The sequence below is a fragment of the Cebus imitator genome, unplaced genomic scaffold, assembly GCF_001604975.1.
Source record: "Cebus imitator isolate Cc_AM_T3 unplaced genomic scaffold, Cebus_imitator-1.0 Scaffold0, whole genome shotgun sequence".
Classification (NCBI taxonomy): Eukaryota; Metazoa; Chordata; class Mammalia; order Primates; family Cebidae; genus Cebus; species Cebus imitator.
Window position 1 is genome coordinate 18775939 of NW_016107315.1, and position 20732 is coordinate 18796670.

General features: G+C 50.0%; 1 long non-coding RNA gene across 1 annotated transcript in view; it reads left to right on the forward strand.

Annotated features, from left to right (window-relative positions):
* The first annotated feature begins 20109 nt into the window (after window positions 1-20109).
* LOC108300702 overlaps window positions 20110-20732 on the forward strand; it is a 12005-nt gene continuing 11382 nt past the window's right edge. Inside the window, exon 1 of the long non-coding RNA XR_001823553.2 lies at window positions 20110-20441. This is a non-coding gene — a long non-coding RNA (uncharacterized LOC108300702). The remainder of the gene's footprint in view (window positions 20442-20732) is intronic.

Genomic DNA, 20732 nt, shown 5'->3' on the forward strand with positions numbered 1-20732 from the left:
AGCGCTTTGTCTCAGCGACTCTTCCGTGAGCTGGACACGACCCTGCAGCCTCCATGTGCTGTGAGTGTGGCTGTGGGCGGGAGGCGGGAAGATGCCGCTGCAGCGCCTGAGCCCTCTCGATGGGGCCTGCCTTTCCCCTGCATGCCTCGCTCGCTTGTTAGAAATCTGTCTTTTCTTCAAGGCTCACCTTACATCTCACCCCTCCACGAAGTGCCCTCTGTTCCTACCAGATCAGACAGACTTCACCCCCCATCCTCTCCCGTGTGTTCTGCTCATTCCTCTTTTCCAGTTCTTTCCCTGTGGCATTTTACTTTCTCTTTATTTGTTTGGATGCTATTTCCCCTGTTAGCTTTGAAGCCCGTGGAGGACACAGCCACTGCTCACTCATATCTAGAAGTTCCACCGTTCCCAGCCCAGGGCCCAGGACATAAAGTCTCTATCCACGTTTGGGAGTGCATGAGTGGGCGAGTAAGCAGCCTGGAGGCCTCAGAACCTCCTAGACAGGCCCTGAAATGTCCTGAGTCTTTGAACCTCAGTTTTCCATCTGTAAAATGGGGATGGCAGTCATGGAACCCACCTGTGAGAGATCGGCTGGGTTGTGCTAGGGAGTTCTCTGCTGCACCGTCGGCCCTGATGGATATCTGCAAATTTAGGTAGCGCTTGCTCTCTTTTATTTTTTGAGACAGAATTTCGCTCTTGTTGTCCAGGCTGGAGCGCAATGGTGTGATCTCGCCTCACTGCAACCTCCGTCTCCCGGATTCAAGCGATTCTCCTGCCTCAGCCTCCGGATTAGATGGGATTACAGGCATGTGCCACCACGCCCGGCTAATTTTGTATTTTTAGTAAAGATGGGGTTTCTCCATGTTGGTCAGTCTGGTCTCGAACTCCTGACTTCAGGTGATCCGCCTGCCTCAGCCTCCCAAAGTGCTGGGATTACAGGTGTGAGCCACCACTCTGCCAGGTGTCCTTGGACTTCTTGTCGGCTCTGCTGCATACAGAGCTTGCCTTCCTCCCATTCTCCACCTGGCTTCTCCATGCCACATGCCGGAAGCTTAGCCAGCAGTAGGCTGGGCCTAACCTTAGGGCCCTCACCCCCAGAAACAGAATGGTCAACCCTAGGGAATCAGCCCTCAGTGCCTTTACCTGATCACTGCCCTCTCCACAGAGCTGCAGAGCCCAAACTTGCCTTCCCAGCCAGGGCAGAAGGAAAAGGCTTTCTGTGCCTGCCCCTCCCTGCCAGACCTCACAGAGGTTATGCCACTTGAAATGCTGACCTCCTGTCTTCCCTTCTACCCCCTTTTATTTTCTACTTTATGCTTTTCCTCTTTCTCACTTACCCTTGCTTCCTCTTCTCCAGATTGTTAGTTCAAAACAATAGGTAGGTGCGGGGCCGCCAGCGAGGCTGCATGAATGAGAGGCACCGGGGAGCAAGGCAGGAACAGCCATTGCTTTTGCTGATCACCCGCTGCTGGCCCACCTTCCCGTTCTGCTTCCAGGAGGAGCTCATGGGTCCTGTTGAGTGAGAAGGGGCTTCTTTTTACCTATTAGTCATTGCTTCCTGGTCTTTCTAGCTCGTATGTGCTTGAGCTCAGACCAAAGGAGGTTCAGCTCTCGGTCCAGGTCTTTCCTTATGACCTGCACTACCTCCTAGGAAACAAACTCAGGGGAGAGCAGGGAAGGGCCCACTGGAGTAAGGGTCTCACTGCAGTTTTTCTGTTAGCAGAACGTTTCTGTGTAACGCATAGAAGGGACTTTATGCATTCAGGTCACCTCACCTGACTCAGATGAGATCACGAGTCCTTTCCTTGGCAAGAAGACACCTTCTCCCATAATACAGTGCCACAGGCTGCGTCACCATGGAACCGCAGGGAGCGAGGCATCTTGGGGTTGGAGGAGTGCAGTACAATGTCACCAAAGGTGGGACAGGGCTTACTCCCCCAGTCACAGAGCAAACACAATCCCCCTGGGATGGTAGAGATACAGGGAAGAGGCCACAGCCGTTGGCAAGCAGGTGTGCTTTGCACCCACCGCCACACCCCGGCAATCTCTTCCCCTGCCTCAGCTGTGTCTTCCACAGTCCTCGGCCCTACTGGAAGTGCCTTCAGATTTATATGGTGCTATTTACTGGCAGTCTGCCAATTAGTGACACTTTGAAATTCCCTTATATGACGCACTGCTGCTCTGACAATAAACAAGTCATTAGCTGGGTCGGAGGGCAGCTTCCAGCTGGGTTTGATTCATTGTTTCTGAACCGGCTCAAGAGGCTCATTAAGATGCAGGGTCTCCAGCCAAGGCTCAGGAAACCCCTGAAGCTGGAAGCAGATGGGGCTTCTGCGCACCTAGTTGGTGGGTTGCCACTCACCTGCCTTTCCCTTCTGATGCCCAGTGAGACTCAACCCCCCACCACCGGAGGGGATACTAATCGCCACCGCAGTGTCACCCTCCTTTCGTAAGACACAGACACAGGACAAAGGGCTCAGCAGCGAGTAGATGTGAAAGGACAGCAGGAATGGTGAAGGGAGGCCGGGTGGAAGGAGAAGCTTGGGTGCTAGAGGAAGGAGGGGTGGGCACGGGAGAGCTAGAAACTCCAGTGGGTGATTTGGGTGGGGAAAAGGTGGTGGACACCTGAGCGAGAGCCCAGCACATTATGTCCAGTTCGTGTTCTTCACTTGCAGCTCCAAAGGCTGTCAGGTCTGGAAGGGATCTTGGACATCACCCAGGTCAACCCCTCATCTCCATTTTACAGATGCTCAAGAAAGGTGAAGTGACTTCCCAGTTCACCCAGCTCATACGTGCCTGAGATCAGACTAAAGGATCCAGCTCTTGGGCCAGATCTCCCCTTATGACCTGTACTAGCTCCTAGGAAAGAAACAAACTCCAGGGAGGGCAGGGAAGCATCCTGCTCTGGGCACGTGCTCACTGCTGCTGTTCCTCCTCATCCCTGTCCTTACACCCCCTCCTTCCATCACATCTCATGCCCTGCTGACTTTCGAGATTCTGCTTGTCTAAAGGAGTCCTGTATGGGTGTCTAAGGATGTTGAGTGTGTGAATGGCTAAATGAGGAAGCTCATCACGGAGCCCCATGCTAGGCACTATAGGAGAAAAAAAGTGCTTGGCATTCCTGGAATGGAAAGCCCAGTGAAAAAATTACCAGCAGGTAAACACAGAATGTAAAGTCTGAGTGGTGAGCGCCACCAGCTGAAGCCACAGTGCTATTCCACAGGGGACATCAGGTTGGAATATAGCTTTAGCTGCTAGAAACTATGGTTTTGATGCTGCCCTGGGGCCAGGTGACATGATCTCTAGTCTATAAGAGGAAGATGGCTAAAATTGAGACCTATGCAAAAACTGGGACCCTGTAAGAGATACACCCTCAGAGAAACCAGGACTAAAATAATACCAATCACAGGCTTAGGGTAGGGACAGTTAATCTTATCCCGACTGGGGCTCTGAATAGAAAAAAGTCTTCTGTGAAAAATAGAAGCTCCAGGCCTGAACCATATGTGACTACAGTGTCTGAATTTCCACTGCTGGAATTCCCAAGCTGAGAAATTAATATAAAAATAGGTCCCAGACCAATAAAACTCATGGGATATCAAGAGAAGGAAATACAAAACTATTTGGGAGGAATGTGCCCCAGAGCAACAGCATCTCACAGCAAAATCCAATCCCCTTTGAAGTTGCCCAAACAATAAAAAAAATTACAAACCACATCAGGAAATAATATACTATTAGAGAAAGTCAGCAAACATATCAAACTAGTTTAGCATTCCAACAGCATAAAACAACGTGACGATCTGAAAGAGACTTTAACCATGTTTAAAATAATTATAAAGATGAAAAAATAGAAACTTAAAGAAAATGTAGGATATTTTGGAAGAAACAGGCAAATTTGTTAAAAAAACAAGAACTTTCTAGAAATAAAAAAGATAGTTATACTCATTAAAATAAAAGCTCAAGATGTGTCAGACAACAGTTTAGATGAAGCTAAGCAGAGAATTAGTGAACTGAAAGATAGATCAGAGGAAATTACACCAAATGTGGCATGGAAAGAGGAGAGAAAAAAAAATGTGAAGAAGAAGCCAAAGCTATAGAGGATAAAATGAGAAGATCCAAATTACCTTTACAGGGAGTTGGAGAGGAGAAGAATATAGAGAATAGGGACATGGCAACATTCAATTTTCCAGAATAGATGAAAGGACACTGTCCTCAGATTAAAGAAACATTGGGATTTCTGGGGAAAATACATAAGAATAAATCCACAGAGATATGTGAGAGTGAAACTGGATTCAAGGAAATACAGCCAGTGTGTGGAGGGAAAGAAAATTTTAAAAGGTTGAAAATATGGTAAGGCTGATGAGATTTAAGAAATAGGAAAAAAATATGAGATTTCAGGCTCTCTGATTAGTTTCTAAGTAGGTTTTAATGCAATTAGTTTTGAATTAAGTTACTCTTTTTTATTAGACAGAGTCTCGCACAGGCTGTAGTGCAGTGGCGTGATCTTGGCTCATTGCAACCTCTGACTCCCTGGTTCAAGCGATTCTCCAGTCTCAGCCTCCTGAGTAGCTAGGACTACAGGCATGTGCCACCACGCCCAGCTATTTTTTTTTTTTTTTTTTTTTTTTTTTTTTTTTTGTATTTTTAGTAGAGATGGGGTTTCACCATGTTGGCCAAGATAATCTTAATCTTCTGACCTCATGATCCACCTGTCTTGGCCTCCCGAAGTGCTGGGTCTACAGGCGTGAGCCACTGCACCCGGCCAACTTAAGTTACTCTTAAGACTCTAGATACCTGTCTGTAAACCAAAGGTTTCAGGGGAAGCTCTCCTTGCCTGCACATTTATTTCTAGTTTCTGTTCTTCACAGTTGGGTCCCCTGCCCTGTCCATGACTCTTTAGTCCTGGCTAGGCAAAAGTTACCCAGCTGATCCTATTCCACTCAGAAATCCACTCATAATCACCATATTGCCCTTTGAGGCCTCCCCTTCCTGTTGGGGGCTGAGTTGAAATTGGACTATCCAACCTTCCTGCCTCTACCTGTGGTCCTTGAAGTGGACAGCAGGGGCATGCCCTACTGCATCTGTGCCTGGTTAGCAGTGTCAGTGGCTTCAGAGGAACAGAAAAACCTGGGCATGGTAATTGGCTCATGAAAGCTGCATGTTGCTGGAGGGGGCAGGAGGGCCTGGAGAGGAATGGGAGCAGACTTAATGGGAAGCAAATGCTGCAGAAGAGCCTGTGCACACCATCCCCCCATTCACGGCCATTAGCATTCCTCAGACACCTGCAGGCACTTGGCCCTGGCTGGCCATGGGATGTGCTGGCTCCTCCCTCCTGGCTTATAGAACAGAAAGATGAAGTTTGGTTCTCATTAAGGGGGCAGGGGTGGATGTGAGACAGGAGAACTCATTCTTGTATCTTTTAAGTGCACGTGTTTTTCTTTGGTTGTTGTCAAATTCTGTTTCATCTTACGGTTGTTTACGGCGTCGGAGAAAGAGCACTGGACTTTGGGTTGATCGACTGTTCCTAGCTTTGTAATTGTAGAAACAGCACCAAATCTCTCTGGTCCTCAGCTTCCTCCTGGTTAGGAATAATGGAGGAATAATTTTTACCAAACAGGATTACTTTGAAGAATAAATAAGGTACATTCAAAGGCACAGAAGAGAGCACAATTATGGAATGGACACTCAAAAACTTTGTTTCCTTTATCCCAGATCGCAAATATCTTTGGAGAAGGAATTGTGTCTTACTCATCTTTGTAACCCCCAAGGTGCTTGTTGCGGTGCCAGACACCCAGAGTAGAAGATTTAGTCAATGGGGGTGCAGTACCTCTCCATGCTAAGCTCCCCCACCCTCCCACTGGGACAGGACAAAGGTCAGCTCAGAAGCCAGATGCCAAGAAGAAAAAAGACCAGGTCCTTGAAGAGTCATTGAAATGGGCCTGTGGCAAAGCAGCAAAGGGGCAGGATTTCTATGAAGCCACTTGAAGAACCTACTCCATCTGGGTGCTAGGAGGCTTGGTGCTGCAGGAGGCCAAGGGGACTGCACCGACAGAGGCACCCAGCCCTGTCCAGGGAGGGTGGCATCTTCCTCTACTCCCACCCCCCACTTGCAGGTGCTGGCTTCTGGAGGATGCCGTGGTCTCTGGGGCTGGCTCTCCTTCAGCCTTGAAGACCTCTCTGGCTGGGGCTTCCATCCACCTGCCCTCCAGCTGCTGCTGGTGGAGGCTTGGTTGACTTAGGCATCTTCCACGCATCTTTAATCTGTCTTCACTCAGTGCCAAACATCTGCAGAGGGGATCTACTGGCTGTTTATTTTCTGTTTGTCTTGGGTGTGACACAATCTCTATTCTTCACTTTAATGGCTCTTCTCTTTATGATTATCATCTCAACCCCTCTGTTTATTTGCTTTCCCCAAACACCAGCCGCTTTCCCTCTGCTCTCCTGGACTGGACAAGACCCATGCCAGCCCTCCCTTCTTCCTCTCCTGCCAGCTAAGGGCCCTGCGTGCCTGGCTGGGCGCCTCACTCAAACCAGATGTGGTTTCCCCTCTTCCCTCCTCCCTCCTCCCCCTCCTCTTCCTCCTGAATTGCCCAGGGCTGCAGGGGGTCAGGGGAGCAGAGAGGCTCTCCACCCACATCCTGTTCTCCCCCTTCTGCTTCTGTGCCCAGCTCTGTGGCCCACACTAAGGATGGAAGGGAGCACGGTGCACACCAGGGTACTGTTTAGTCCCTGTGATGAGGGGTGGTGGGCAGTGCTAGGCAGGACTCTACCCCTGAGAGCATGGTCAGTTGGGGGCCTTGGTCCTGTCTCTGCAACAGAGCTGCACTGGAAGGATTTCACATCGTCCGTGCAAACTCAAGAGCACTGGTGGTGTCAAGGCCCCTCTGCTTCCATTTTGCCCGATGAGCAATATTTTATAATTGCACTTTTACATCCACTGTCCCCACAACCTTCACCACAGCCCTGGATACAGGATCCTCACCTCCTCACCCTGGAAGAATCTGAGGCTTCAGCATCGCTCAGCTGATAAGAGGCCAAGTCGATTTGAATCTCAATCTGGTTTGATGTGAAGAATGGCCACTTGGCTCAAAAACTGGGCTTGGCTTTCTTGACCTGGCCTGGTCTGACCAGTCTCAACACCTGGGAATGAACCTGTTTTGACGAATAGAGTCTGAGTTTGGGGGCAGCAGCCATCCTGAGACACTTCTGTTTCTGGAATTATTTCTACCTCTGGCCATAATGGGTCACTGAAATTTGACCTCTGGGATTTCAGTAGAAGCGATAGAGATGATATGATGGCTATCACTGTGCAAAGAACGCTGGACTCTCTAAGGATACGGAATGCAAGAGAAACTGAAGATGAACTTATCAGAGGGGAGAGTTGTGGCAAAACTTCAGACCCAGTACAAAATCACCAATCAACTGTTCAGCCAGGAGCAAGGCCAGGCTGGCGGGGCCTGAGCTTTTACAATGCGGTGGTGGTAGTGGGAACTCTTTTTAAGAAGAATTCACAAGTATGAACACAAATGTACCAGGATTCCCCCCAGGGCCTTGCAAAGAGCCTGTGCAAAGGCCATTAGCTTCCTGGAAAATCCACCCTGAATAGGGCTAAAGTGACAGATTTTCAGCTAAAGCTGTAGTTTGGGACCAACTAGGACAGTGGTTCTCAATTCTGGTGGGCCTAAAACTCACCTGGGGCACGTGTTCAAATGCAGACTGTGCGTTACCCCCAGAATTTCTGCCTTAGTGGGTCTGGGGAGGGGACTTGAAATCTGCATTTTTGTTGAGTCCTCCAGGGGATTCTGAAACTAGACAAGTGAGAACTAAACTCTTAAGAAACATGGGGCCAGGAGTGGTGGCTCACACCTATAATCCCAGCATTTGGAAGGCTTAGGCAGATGGATCACCTGAGAACAGGAGTTTGAGAACAGCCTGGCCAACATGGCGAAATCCTGTCTCTACAAAAATTTCAAAATTAGCTGGGTGTGGTGGTGCATGCCTGTGGTCCCAGCTACTCGGGAGACTGAGGTGGGAGGATTGCCTGAGTCTAGGAGGCCAAGACTGCAGTGATCCGAGATCAAGTCACTGCACTTTAGACTCTGAACTTTGAGACTCCGTCAAGAAAGAAAGAAAGTGAGAGAGAGAGAGAGAGAAAGAGAGAGAGAGAGAGAGAAAAGAAAGAAGAAAGAAAGAAAGAAAGAAAAAGAAAGAAAGAAAGAAAGAAAGAAAGAAAGAAAGAAAGAAAGAAAGAAAGAAAGAAAGAAAGAAAGAGAAAGAAAGGAAGGAAGGAAGGAAGGAAGGAAGGAAAAGAAAAGAAAGAAAGAGAAAGGAAGGAAGAAAGGAAGAAAAGGAAGGAGGGAGGGAAGGAAGGAAGGAAAGAAAGAAAGAGAAAGAAAGAAAGAAAGAAAGAAAGAAAGAAAGAAAGAAAGAAAGAAAGAAAGAAAGAAAGGGAGAGAAAGAGAGGGAGAGAGAGAAATCCAGTCCCCACACTGTCATGAGGAAGTCAGGCTGGAGAACAGGAATGCTCACCAAAGTCACACAGCAAACAGGGGTTGAAGGTATAGCTGGGATTGAGGTCCTGTGCCCAGTTTCTCGTTCTCTCCTCTCGCCAGGCTATCACTGACCAGACTTCACTTCCTGAAGAAGGTGGGTTATTCGTGTGGGGAGTTTGCAAAGGGGACATGAAACTGGGCTCTCTCTAGTGGCTTCCAGAAAGAAAGATGTCCTGGGCTATCTGGGACCCCTGAAAGGTGACAGACCCAATGGCCCAGAGGCGGGGCCTAGATCCCGGGGTAGGGAACCTTAATTGCTGGCAGGTGCTTTAGTAGTGGGGCTGGAGCCCCTCCCAAAGTGCAATGTCCATGGGATGGCAGCTCAAATGCCTTCCAAAGCTCCCAGGTCAAAGGTCACCATCAAAGCATTCAACTGGCAAGACACTCTCATGAAGTCAAATACTGACTTGTCTCAATATAAACTTTGTTTGTTTGTTTGCTTTGGGGGGAGGTCTAGTCTAAACATGCAAATGACTCATCCGCCGATTAATTAACCTCTTCTTCCCAGGAGTCTCTTCCTAAGACCCCTTCGCTAACAAGAAGGCGAGAGGCAGGTAGGGAGGACTGAAAGTTGTCTCATCACGGCCCTGAGGAACAGGGGGGACAATGGAGAAAAGCGGGAATGGGGAAGATGGAGGGGCCTGGAATGGTGAGAGCCACGGCCCCTCCCATTTCTGGGGAGGCCCTTCTGCAGGGGGACGATGCGGCCAATGCCCCGCTCTCAGGCTAGTGCGCTAGAGGTGCTCCGTGCCAGCTTCACACTTCTTGGAGGCTCCTGCATAAACTCCACCAGGTCTGGGCTGTGCGGGGCAGGTGACAGCCTTCAGTGTGGAGGAAGCCAGCTCCCTCCTTGGACTAAAGGGAGGAGGAAGTTGCTCAAAGTTTCAAGAGGGCTGAGGAGCCCAATAGGGTTTGACTGGAGCCTCTTCCCTGCACAGCCCCAAGGGTGCCATCCACGCTGTGTTGTAGAGTTGTGTGGCAGCGTGGCCTGCTCCTGAGAGCACCGCTGCGCACCCCTGCCCTGTTTACAGTAAGAAAGGGCAGGGACAGGAGGGAGGGAGGGGGGCAGGCAGGAAGGAAGGCAGGAAGGAAGGAAGGAAGGAAAGGAGGGAGGGAGGGAAGGGGAGCAGGAAGGAAGGCAGGAAAGGAAGGAAGGGAGAAGGAAGGAGGGAGCTGGCGAGTCTTCCCTGAATGCGCTGTGGGTCAGGCTGCAGGTGGGGGTGCTCAGGTGGGCAGCGAGGATAGAGGCCGGGCTTGGCTGGGGTTGGGACAGGGAAGCCGCCAGAGGAGGGCCCAGCCCCTTGAAAGCTGCTATTGTTTAAGGTCTGTGCTTGGAGAAGCCCCGAGTAAAAAGAGCTTGTTAGAGAGGCCCAGGCTGGAGACAGGCTGCTCTCAGAGAGCCAGTGAACCGTGCGAAATGACTTAAACTAACATCCCTGACTGCACTGGGCCGGGACCCGGGAGTCAGGGCCATGCGCTCATCAGAAATTCATAGAAGGTGCCCCGCGGCTCGGCTTTCTCTGGCCGCCTTGTTCATTGAGCGGTTTTTTCTTTCCAGTCCCGCGGCTCTGAAAGGGAGACAGGGGCTGCCTGATGGGGAAGATCAAGTGGCCTTTGAAAACCTCTCTCGGAGTTTATTAAACCCAGGGGCCAGGGCAGGCCAACCTGGAGGCCCAGCCAGGCCTGGCTACGCCCACCCCGGGCTCCCCAAAGGGGACGTGGCCTGTTCTCATGTCCCAAACTTGGCAGGTCTGTGCAGAGGGATGATGGGGTGGGGGAGCGGGATCCTGAGGAAGATGGGAGGACGTGAGGGAGGGGGCTGAGCACCGGTGGAGACCTGCCAGCCCCACAGACGACAGGGCCTTCTCTCCCTGGGCCCCCAGGACACCCCCTCCTTCCTGCTGGAACTCGTCTCTCCACAAGCTCTCCCGAGTGTTTGTGCTCAAGGTACACAGAGAGGCGAGTGGGGGGAGAAAAAGACTGGGGGGTCTCTGGGCTGCATCACAGCTCCCTGACCAAGTAAGGGCAGGAACGATGCTGCTCAGACGATGCCTCAAGTTTCCAGAAGTCCCTCAGAGAAGGAGAGGTGAACGATCTCCCCTGGCGATGTCCAGGGTGCCCGCCCAACCCCCACTGCAACACACATCCCAGAGGGACTGGCCTTCGGGAGGGCACCCAGAGCGGCGGGCTGAAGTAGACTCCGGCACAGAAAACTTCCCCAAGAGGGCCTGATGACCTGTGAGGCCGTCAATGCCGAGGACAGCTGCAGTGGAAGCAGCCTTCCACAAACACTCAAATGAAGGCCTTCTGGGTGCCAGACCCCACCCCAGACACTGGGCACACAGGGTGAGCAAAGCAAAGCAGTGAGTGTGTCTTGTTCCTGAAAGGGCGTGGGACCCTCGGTCATCAACACGGGTGAGTTCTAAGCCCCGCTGAGCCACTTCCTAGCTGGGTGACCTCAGGTAGTAACTGTGCTTCTCTGAGTCCCAGTCCCGAAGGAGGGTGCAGAGCTGGTGAAGGGAGCCTGTTGTGCACATCCAACTGCAGTAGCTCCTTTACCAGTTTACATCCTGGGGAATCTGAGGGAGATGTCTTCTGAAAAGGTAACTGCTTGTTTAAAAAGTTGAGGCCGGCACACCTGTAATCCCAGTGCTTTGGGAGGATAACGTGAGGGGATCACTTGAGGCCAGGAGTTCGAGACCAGCCTCGGCAACATAGTAAGATTCCAGGCATGGTGGTTCACGCGTGTAATCCCAGCACTCTGGGAGGCCGAGGCGGGTGGATCAGTTGAGCTCAGGAATTTGAGACCAGCCTGGACAACATAGTGAAACCCCATATCTACTAAAAATACAAAATTAGCCGGGTGTGGTAGCTGGTGCCTATAATCCCAGCTACTTGGGAGGCTGAGGGAGGAGAATCACTTGAACCCAGGAAGCAGAGGTTGCAGTGAGCCAAGATCGCGCCACTGTACTCCAGCCTGGGTGACAGTGCAATATCTCAAAAAAATAAATAAATAAAAAGATTCTATCTCTACAAAAAATATATATGTATGATGGTGGTGGTGTACACCTGAGTCCCAGCTACTTAGGCGGCTGAAGGAGGATTGCTTGAGTCCCAGAGAAAGAGGCTGCAGTGAGGTACGATTGCACCACTGCACTCCAGCCTAGGCGACAGAGTCAGACTTCGTCTCTAAAAACAAATAAATAAATAGTCGAAGACCATCAACCAAATTCATGCCCCTCCCACCTCCCCAGCGTTCACATAAGCCTTTTAATCTTTCTGTCTCGTTTCATTTACAGCGGCCACCTTTCAGACCATTCCTGGCTCCGATGTGCCTCCTTCTGCCCACATTCTCACTGGATGCCTCCAGAGAGTTCCTCTTTCCCAATCCAACTTTGGATTTGGAATCCAGTTCTGTCTCGACCCCTTTTTAGACTTTTCTTTCAACAAGTTCAAAGTCCTTTACAGTTTTTCCCGAGCGTCTTTTTCTCACACATATATATTTTTAGAGAACAAACAGACGGGAAGAGTCTGAAGATACAAAGTGAGTCGTGTATGGTAGCAGTCCCTGAACCTTGCATGGATGACAAGGTGTAAGGAATGGCCCTATTCTTCCTAGGTTGTAAGCCTCTTTCTCTAGGGCCAAGACAGCTAACAAGAAGTGTGAAGGTCTTACCCCGGAAGTTAAGGCCAGGCCTACTTGGCCTGTTAAAAATATGGCTAGTCCTAGATCGTTGACCCAGCAATCCCATTACTGGGTATATACCCAAAGGATTATAAATCATTCTACTATAAAGGCACATGCGCACGTATGTTTACTACAGCAGTATTCACAATAGCAAAGACTTGGAACCAACCCAAATGCCCATCAATGATAGACTGGATAAAGAAAATGTGGCACATACACACCATGGAATACTATGCAGCCATAAAAAAGAATGAGTAAATGTCCTTTGCAGGGACATGGATGAAGCTGGAAGCCATCATTCTCAGCAAACTAACACAGGAACAGAAAACGAAACACCACATGTTCTCACTCATAAGTGGGAATTGAACAATGAGAACACAGGGACACAGGGAAGGGAATGTCACACACCGGGGCCTGTTGGGGTAGGGGTGGGAGACAAGGGGAGGGAGAGCATTAGAACAAATATCTAATGCTTGCAGGGCTTAAAACCTAGATGGTTGATAGGTGCAACAAGCCACCATCTCACATCTATACCTAGGTAACAAACCTGCATGTTCAGCATATGTATCCCAGAACTTAATGTAAAATTTAAATAAATAAATAAAAATATGGCCAGTCCCTTGTCCAACAGATCCAGGAGCCAGGAAGGATTTTGGGATGGCTAGGGACCTTTTAGCTGACATTCTTAGAGTCAGCCAACCAAATCTGGTCTAGCAGAGAGATTTCAACTCATGTATCAATTTGTCGGGATGGGGGGTAGCCACCTGAGCACTCTGTTTAGAAGGATCCCAAGACTGTTTTGTTGTAATTGCTGAGAGAGCATAATAACTGACTCATGGTGCGTGTCGTGGGCACACGCTGGAGACATGGCAGAGCCTGTGCTGTGTGTGTCCCCCATTCCTGGACCAAATGAAAAGAGGGGAGAGTTACAGTTCCTTATGCTGATCATAATTTTTCCTTTTGAACCAAAGAATGAGAACAAATGATTTGACAGCAGGCCAGGAGATTTGAATTTGGGAACTGTGCCCAAAAGTTGTTGTGTGTGCTCATTGCAGATTTTCTTTTGGGAATGACCATTCTTTAAGCTGGTGGGGAATTCCAAAAGAAATTATGCCTTAGTGGCTTTCAAACTATTCTTTTACAGGCTTACAATGGTAAGCTTTTCTTTCAAAGAAATCTTACACAATGTGTACACGTATACTACAGATAAAGTTGAGCCGTTCTAGTTGAAATGGGGCCTGGACATGATGATGGTAGTCCTGCATGCTGTGAGCTTTCTCCCTGCTGCCTGCCACCCTCTTCCCTTCCCCCACCCTGTGCTGGCATCTAAGGAACCACCAATGCACCTTGGAGCCTATTTGAAAGCTACTAGTCTATTCTACTCTCTGCTTTAAGGGGCTATTTATACATTTTTTTTTTTTTTTTTGTAGAAATGCAGGGAATAGAATAGGCTAGTAGCCTTCAAATGGGCTTCAAGGTGCATTTGAAAGCTGCTAGACTATTGTACTCCCTGCTTTTAGGGGGGCTGTTTTTATTTTATTTTATCTTAATTTTTATGTTTTTGAGACAGTGTCTGCTTCCATCACCCAGGCTGGAGTGCAGTGGTGCCATCACAGCTCACTGCAGCCTTGACCTCCTGGGCTCAAGTGATCCTCCCACCGCAGCCTCCAGAGTGTCTGGGATTACAGGCAAAAGCCACCTCTCCTGGCTAATTTTTTATATTTTTAGTAAAGACAGGGTTCGGCCATGTGTCTCAGGTTGGTCTCCAACTCCTGGGCTCAAGAGATCCACTTGCCTTGGCCTCCCAAACTGCTGGGATTACAGGTGTGAACCACCACACCTGGCCAAGGGGGGACTATTTCTAAATATTTTTTTTGTAGGAATGCAGGACTTGAGCTCAAAGAAAATATGACTGAAATTGCATAAAGATCTTAGCAGCAGTGTCACCTCTACATACCTACACAGAGCCCACCATTACTCGGAGCAGTATCCTCAAACTCTCTCCTCTCACTCCCAAACTATGATGACCCCTGCTGGCTTATTTATTCATTCTATTTCAAGCATCTTCATCCAGGCAGCTTCTCCACCCTGCTGTGCACACCTTGATAATCTTGTCACATTTCCCGTCCCTCTTCATGCTTAATGGGGATTCCCATGCCCTGGTCATCCACCTGGGGTGCTCCTTGGTGTCATTGTGGCTCCTCCCATTCCCCCAGCACCTGGCCCCCTCCCCTTACTCTGTAGGTCCAGAGTGTACCTCTAATTCTCTGCCAGTGGGATGGGGAGGACACAGCAGTAGCCCAGGGCTCTTTGTCGCAGTTCTGGACAGCTTCCGGCTCTATGCCCAAAGCCCACTCCGACCTTCCCCATGTCCTTTTTCTAAGCTGTTCTGTGCCCTTTACGCACCTGCTGTCTGGATGCACCGCTGCCTGGTTCTCTTACCCTCCCCTGTGCTTGTGTCCACTCAACTCCCTCCCATCCCTTCTGTCTGAACTTTCTCTTCTAGCCCGTCTAAGAGTTTTGCACATGCTAGCTTCTTCCCAGGAGTCTCCTTGGATTGAAAGAAAAGAAAGTTATTTTTCCCTATCCCTCAACCCATTCATCCTTACTTAGCACAAAAGCCACCGGCACGTCGCGCTGGGCATCCCGCCAGGCATAGTTTATTTTGTACTCGGGCGCTGAGCTCTGCTGTCTTCCTGATTTATTTTGTGGTCTGTGTGTCTGTCCTCTGCATCCATCCGCATAAGAACGGCTGTTTGAGGCTGCAGCACCATAGGCAGCCATTTAATAAAGCTGAGCATGATGAGAGAAATAAATGGCTGTGTTTTGTAGAGCGCAGGAGGGCTGGTGCACACTGGCCGGGCGGGGTTGGTTGGGATAGGGAGGTGACTTGTATTTCAGGCTCTTCCTCCTTGATGGGAACTTTGGGCCTATGTTAGGGAAACTCCCCAGCGTTCACCCAAGCCTCCATATCCTGGGTCGCGGTCAGCAATGCCAGCTTTCCTGACAGCCCTGTACTAACCTCCCCACCTACTACCTCCCCAAGAGACAGCAAGGGGCTGGCTGCGGTTCAGTGCCTGTCAACCAATTCAGCGGGAAGGAAACATTAAACACTCCAGCACTGCTTATTGGAGCTGGGTAAACTCAGCACACCACAGTTTACTTTGCTGTCAGAAATCCCTTAGCTTACCACAGAGCAGAACCCCCAGAGGACCAGGACTCCCACCGTCCCCCCAGTTCCCCACCCGCCAGGAGACAGCGCACCTCTCCCTCTTCCCAGCTGAGGCCCTTCTGCGTCCCTTTCTGCACCTCTGCCCCGCCGCCCCCTCCAGCTCATGCCTTCGTGTTTCTCCCCTGCCTTACTCCTCTTTTCCACCCAGCTCAGCCCTGTCCTTCCTAAATCCTCCTCCAGACTTGGTGTCTTTCAGCAGCCAAATAAATCTGAGTGCGGAGATGGGAGCCAGCACAGATGAGGCCCAGATGAGATCAAGAGTCACCCTCTTTCCTCCCCCACCCCAGACTCCACCCAGCCATGGGCTGTGAATTATTGATTCAGAAGGGGCCATGAAGTCAGGCAAAGGTGCAGAGCTGGTACGGGGTTGGAGGAACGTGCAGGTGGCATGAGTGCCATTTGGGCGATAGCAAGAGGAAGCGGCGCTGCTCGCTCCTTCCCCAGGTGGGTACTTTGAGGATTTATGAGTTAGGAATGCGGGTGTCACAGATTTGGGAGGTAGCTTTGCACAAACTTGAACTCAAATGTTCTTCAGCATAACAGCTACACCCTCCCTGGGGGCTGCCCCTTGACCCCCACCTCTCCTAAGAAATTTGCAGCCTGGGCCAAGGTTTTCTCTCTTTGGCTCCAGTTGGAAGTGCAAACCTTGTGTGTTTGAGATGAAACATATGCTGTTCTGGAATGTGGCTATTAGCCAAGGGAATGCTCAGAGGCCCCTGCAAAATTTTCGGCCATCTGCCTGGGGTTGAGCTGGGGTGGGGGGGTTGTGAGAGAGCATTTGGGACTGGGAAGGAGCGATGGAGGCTGAGGGCACCTTTCTTTCCTTCACCCCACTTAGGATCAATGCCTCTATCATCACTCAAGTGGATCTCAATGTGTGTATTTCCTCCCCTGGGGAGACCCAAACCAGACTCACCCTCAGATGCTGTGGGCCAAGTGACTGGCTCCAAAGGGAACAGGTGCCGATTAGAATGGCATTTTGCATATTCTTTGAATGTTATTCATTTCTTGCCAAAAGACACAAACTATTTCCCTCACCCCTGCCCCCCCTACCCTGGGAACCCAGTGTTTTCCGCTGTTCCTCTCCAGCTCTGTTCCACTCATTGTCCCCGTTTCTCTGGGGCTTTTGCTGACCCTTCTTATGGAGCTTCTCTTGGCCTCCCAGGCCCTGATCACCAATCTGGAAGCCCCTCCCCACCCCTCCCGTGGATGCATCTTTAGGCCCAGACTTCCCTCTTTGGTGTGGCCAGACAGCAAATGCTCAGACTCCATCCTCTGCCTCTAACAAGCTCAGAAATCAGTTGCCTGGGAAGGCCCTGCCTGGACATTCTTGAAAGGCTGCAGGTTTAGGCTGGAAAGCCCCTGAGAAGGACTCATCTCAGGGACGGGATGTGTTGTGGGGGAGAGGCAGCTGGCAGAGGCTCCACCAAGTCATGGGTGAAAGAGCTCCGTTTGGAAGCATTTCTGGGAAGTTGTCAAGCAGAGGTAGGGAGGCTTAGGGAAATCTTAGGGATTGAAAAGAACCCTGGAGATGATTTCACAACACTGTTTATTACTATTATTGGTAGTTTTAAATTTTATTTTTTAACTTCCGGAGAATCTAAGACCTAGAGGAAGAAGGTCAACTCCTCGAGGTCAAAGGGGTTGACAGCCGATCTGGATCAGAAGTCATAACTCCCGACTCCCAGTCCAGCGCTGTTTTCACAGGGCACTGTCCCCGTAAGTGCTCTTAGGAGAAATGTCACCATGTCCCCAGCATGCTGTGGAGGTGGCAGCTGCATCGGTGGAGCTGCTGCTTCCCTGGCCTTTGAGATCCGAGCCCAGTCTCCACTGAGACAGAGGAGTCACTGAGGATGGCTATTACCTGTTCCTCGGATGAACCCCAGAACCAGACAGAACGCACATTAGGCAGACCTTGGGTGGACTGCCAGCTTGGGCTGCTTCTCGGAGAACTTGTTTCCCACTTGCAGCCCCTGCTACCTTATCTGTTTCATACCACATGCTCCACTCCTCAGCCACGGCTAACTCGACCAGGAATAAGGCCAGCCAATGTGTTGGCAAGAAAAGAGCTATCCAGTTTTTCTCTCTTAAGACTTTGAAATTACGACTCTGTAGCCATTTAGTCATAGGGAGCTCAACTAAAATGTCATAATCAGTGAGGACTTGTGAGGGCCATGTTATGAAACTGTAGGCAAACCTAAGTCACGAAAAAGAAAGGCTGGGCCAAGAGACTGCAGCCCAGGAGGTGCGAAACGGACGAGGCTGGGCACTTTGTTTAATTAAAGTCTCATATCCTTCATAGCTGTTTCTATGTCCACTAAGTATCCAAGGCCAGCCAATGTATTGGCAAGAAACAGCCACCCAGTTTTTCTCTCTTAAGAGTCTGAAACTTAAAATCAGGCTCTGTAGCCAATTGGTCGTAGAGAGCTCAACTAAAATGTCATGATCAGTGAGGACTTGTGAGGGCCCTGTTATGAGAGAAACTGTAGGCAAACCGACGTCACGTAAGAGAAAGGCTGGGCCAAGAGGCCGCAGGCCAGGAGGAGCAAGAATGGCGAGGCCGGGTACGTTGGTTAATTGAAGTCTCGTATCCCTGATAACTGTCTTTATATCCACTTTTTATAGGTGTTCCTGTGAACCGAGTTCTGCCCCTTGTGACTAAAAGCACTTTGACCAGATGTGATGAGGTTGGGAGCATCTTCGCATAAAGGTCCCCGCAAAAAGCCCGAACAATAAAAGGTTGGACAATGGCTACTAATGGGTCAGGCACACCCCCACTCTATCAAGGCAGAGTTAGGGCTTTGGAGCAGAGAATTAGGGATTGCTGATATCCAAAGGGATGTCTAGGGGAGAACTTAGCCACTGGTGGCTACTACCTCCCATCATCTTCCTTTAGGAAGATGCTCAAATGCTGTGGAGTAAGCCTACCTTGAGGAGCCCTCTGCATCCTGTTTCGCCACCTTGAGAATTGTCGGAATGAATGAAACTGTTACCTTGTGGGGAAACCTCCAATGTGTCCAGGGCTATTGACCAGGAGTATCCTGCTCTTCCCTGGAAATAACACTGTGTGTGTGTCTGTGTGTTGGGGGATGGCAGAGGTCAGGGCTGCGGGGAATGGAGATGATAGAGGCATGGTCAGCTGTTGCCAGGATGTGAGTTTCAGGGGCTAAAGGCACTCCATCTAACTTGGCTCAAGGATCCCAGGGCTGTTGAAGGAAGTGACAGGCCCATGTGTGTGCCCATACTGGCTCCAAGCAGGGAGGAACCAGTTCTACCTCAAGACTCCCAGGCACCCCACCCCCCCATCTGGAAGACAGAGCTCTATCTTGCTGCAAGCTACATCTGCCCACCAGATGAGCGGTACCTGTAAAAACTTCCCACATCAAGCCTTGTGGGGCTAATGCCTCTTCCAGAGCCTGCTGACAACAGGAAAACGATCCTAGCACTGCACTTCCCAAAGGACTCCGAGATTCTTGCCCTGGAGCCAGGAGTGGGGAGTTTGATGTGTTGTCCACAGACATTCCAGAAAGAAAGGATTGCAGTGGGAGAAGGCCTGGATGAACGAGGGGAGGGACCAGGGAACAAAAGCAGATTCTCAAGCAGATCAGTATGTGTTGGCTAATTGCTTAATATTGGTAATAGTATTAATAACAAAAATCCCTACCATTTACTGAAGGCCTTTAGCATGCCGGGCCTCTTACAGACATCGCTCCATTTCATTCTCAGCCTTGCAGAATGTGTATTACTTTCTTCATTTTACAGAAGAAAAAACTGCAATTCCCAGAGGGGATGTTTTCAAAGATCACAGGACTACCACCAAGCCTGCCGCTTCATGTCTGAGTGAAACAGAGCAATCTCCCAGATAACAGGAGACAGATAGGTGGAAACATTTCCAAAACGGGGCTAAAGGAGAGCAAGTAAGCTCCAAACCTCAGTCCCAGCCCCTCTTGGAACTGAGCTAAAGAGAAAAGAAGACCTAAGAGCGCAGCGTTCCTGAAAGCAACAAGCGTCCTTTTTAATAAACACGCCAAAGCTTGACTCTCCGTGAGGCATGCCATGCCTTTGACAGCGGGCCCTCGGAAAGCTGTGTTCTATCAGGGCTGCTATTGCTCACAACATTTTCAGAGCTCCTCTTGGGCAATGGCCTTCAGGGCTCGCGGCACATTCCTTTGAAAATCTTCAGTGTGGCAAATCTTCCTCTTGATCCTTGGGGGCAGATTTAATTTGGGGACAAGTGCCAGGAGTCACTTCAGAGTCGAGTGAGGAAGCTACCTGGTGTGTCTTATCTTATTTGGGGTCCAAAAGAGGTGCGACCTTAAGGCAGAAGAGTGCCTTGTGTGGTGGAAAACACAGTGGAGCCCTTGGGGACCGGTTCCGAGATAAGCCCAGGAGCCCCGGAGTGAAAGAATGACCTGCAGCCTTGCACGGGATGCAGGGGAGGCCTTGCGCGAGATCTGAGGGCTCTTCATAGGGAGAGACGCGATCAACCGCAATCAGGGCGTAAGTGAAAACACACAGTCCTGTAAAGTGTCCTGGGAAAGATGCCACGTTAATAAAAGGGGAAAATGCAGAGGAATGTGTGAGGAGGGAGCCGTTAAGAAAACGCCAGTGCCCATAAACTCTGCTCTGCAGCCCTCACCCCGCCTCCAATTATGGCTCCAACTTGTTTTTCATTGGAACTTAAGAAAAAAACCTTCAAGAAACTAGCCTGTTTATGAAGACAGCAGAGGACGGAGCTGGCCACCTGGCTGGTATCTGCCTCTGCTGAGCCTCTGTGTCCCCTGCCTGGCCGCTGCCCTTCCACAAGTATCTGGTGTGACTGGCCTTGAGTGACATTCCTCATTATATACTGTGTATTACTAGAACTGCCGTCTGGCAGGCCAGGATGCGGGGTGCAAAAGAAGAGGGTTACAGTGGATCCGGGTGCAGCAAGGACAATTGTTTCTACTCTGGGGCATTTCTGAAGCACTATGTAAGTAATAGAAGTCATATTCTTCTTTATATCCCCAAATTGGCCTTGGGTACCCGCTAATATGGTGGCAGCTGGTCAAAGCCTTAACACATTCCCAGGATCCAACCAAACAGGAAATGGGATTCAACTGTAGCCAGAGGGTTACTTCTCAAGTGGGACTTCCTGATGGTCGATAATCAGAAAGCAAGCATCAGCAACAGTTCGGGGGGAGGGAGAAGACTTGGTCTGTACAGCGGAGGAGCTCCCAGTTTATGGAGTAGGTTAGAGAGACACTAACATAAGCCAAAAAAA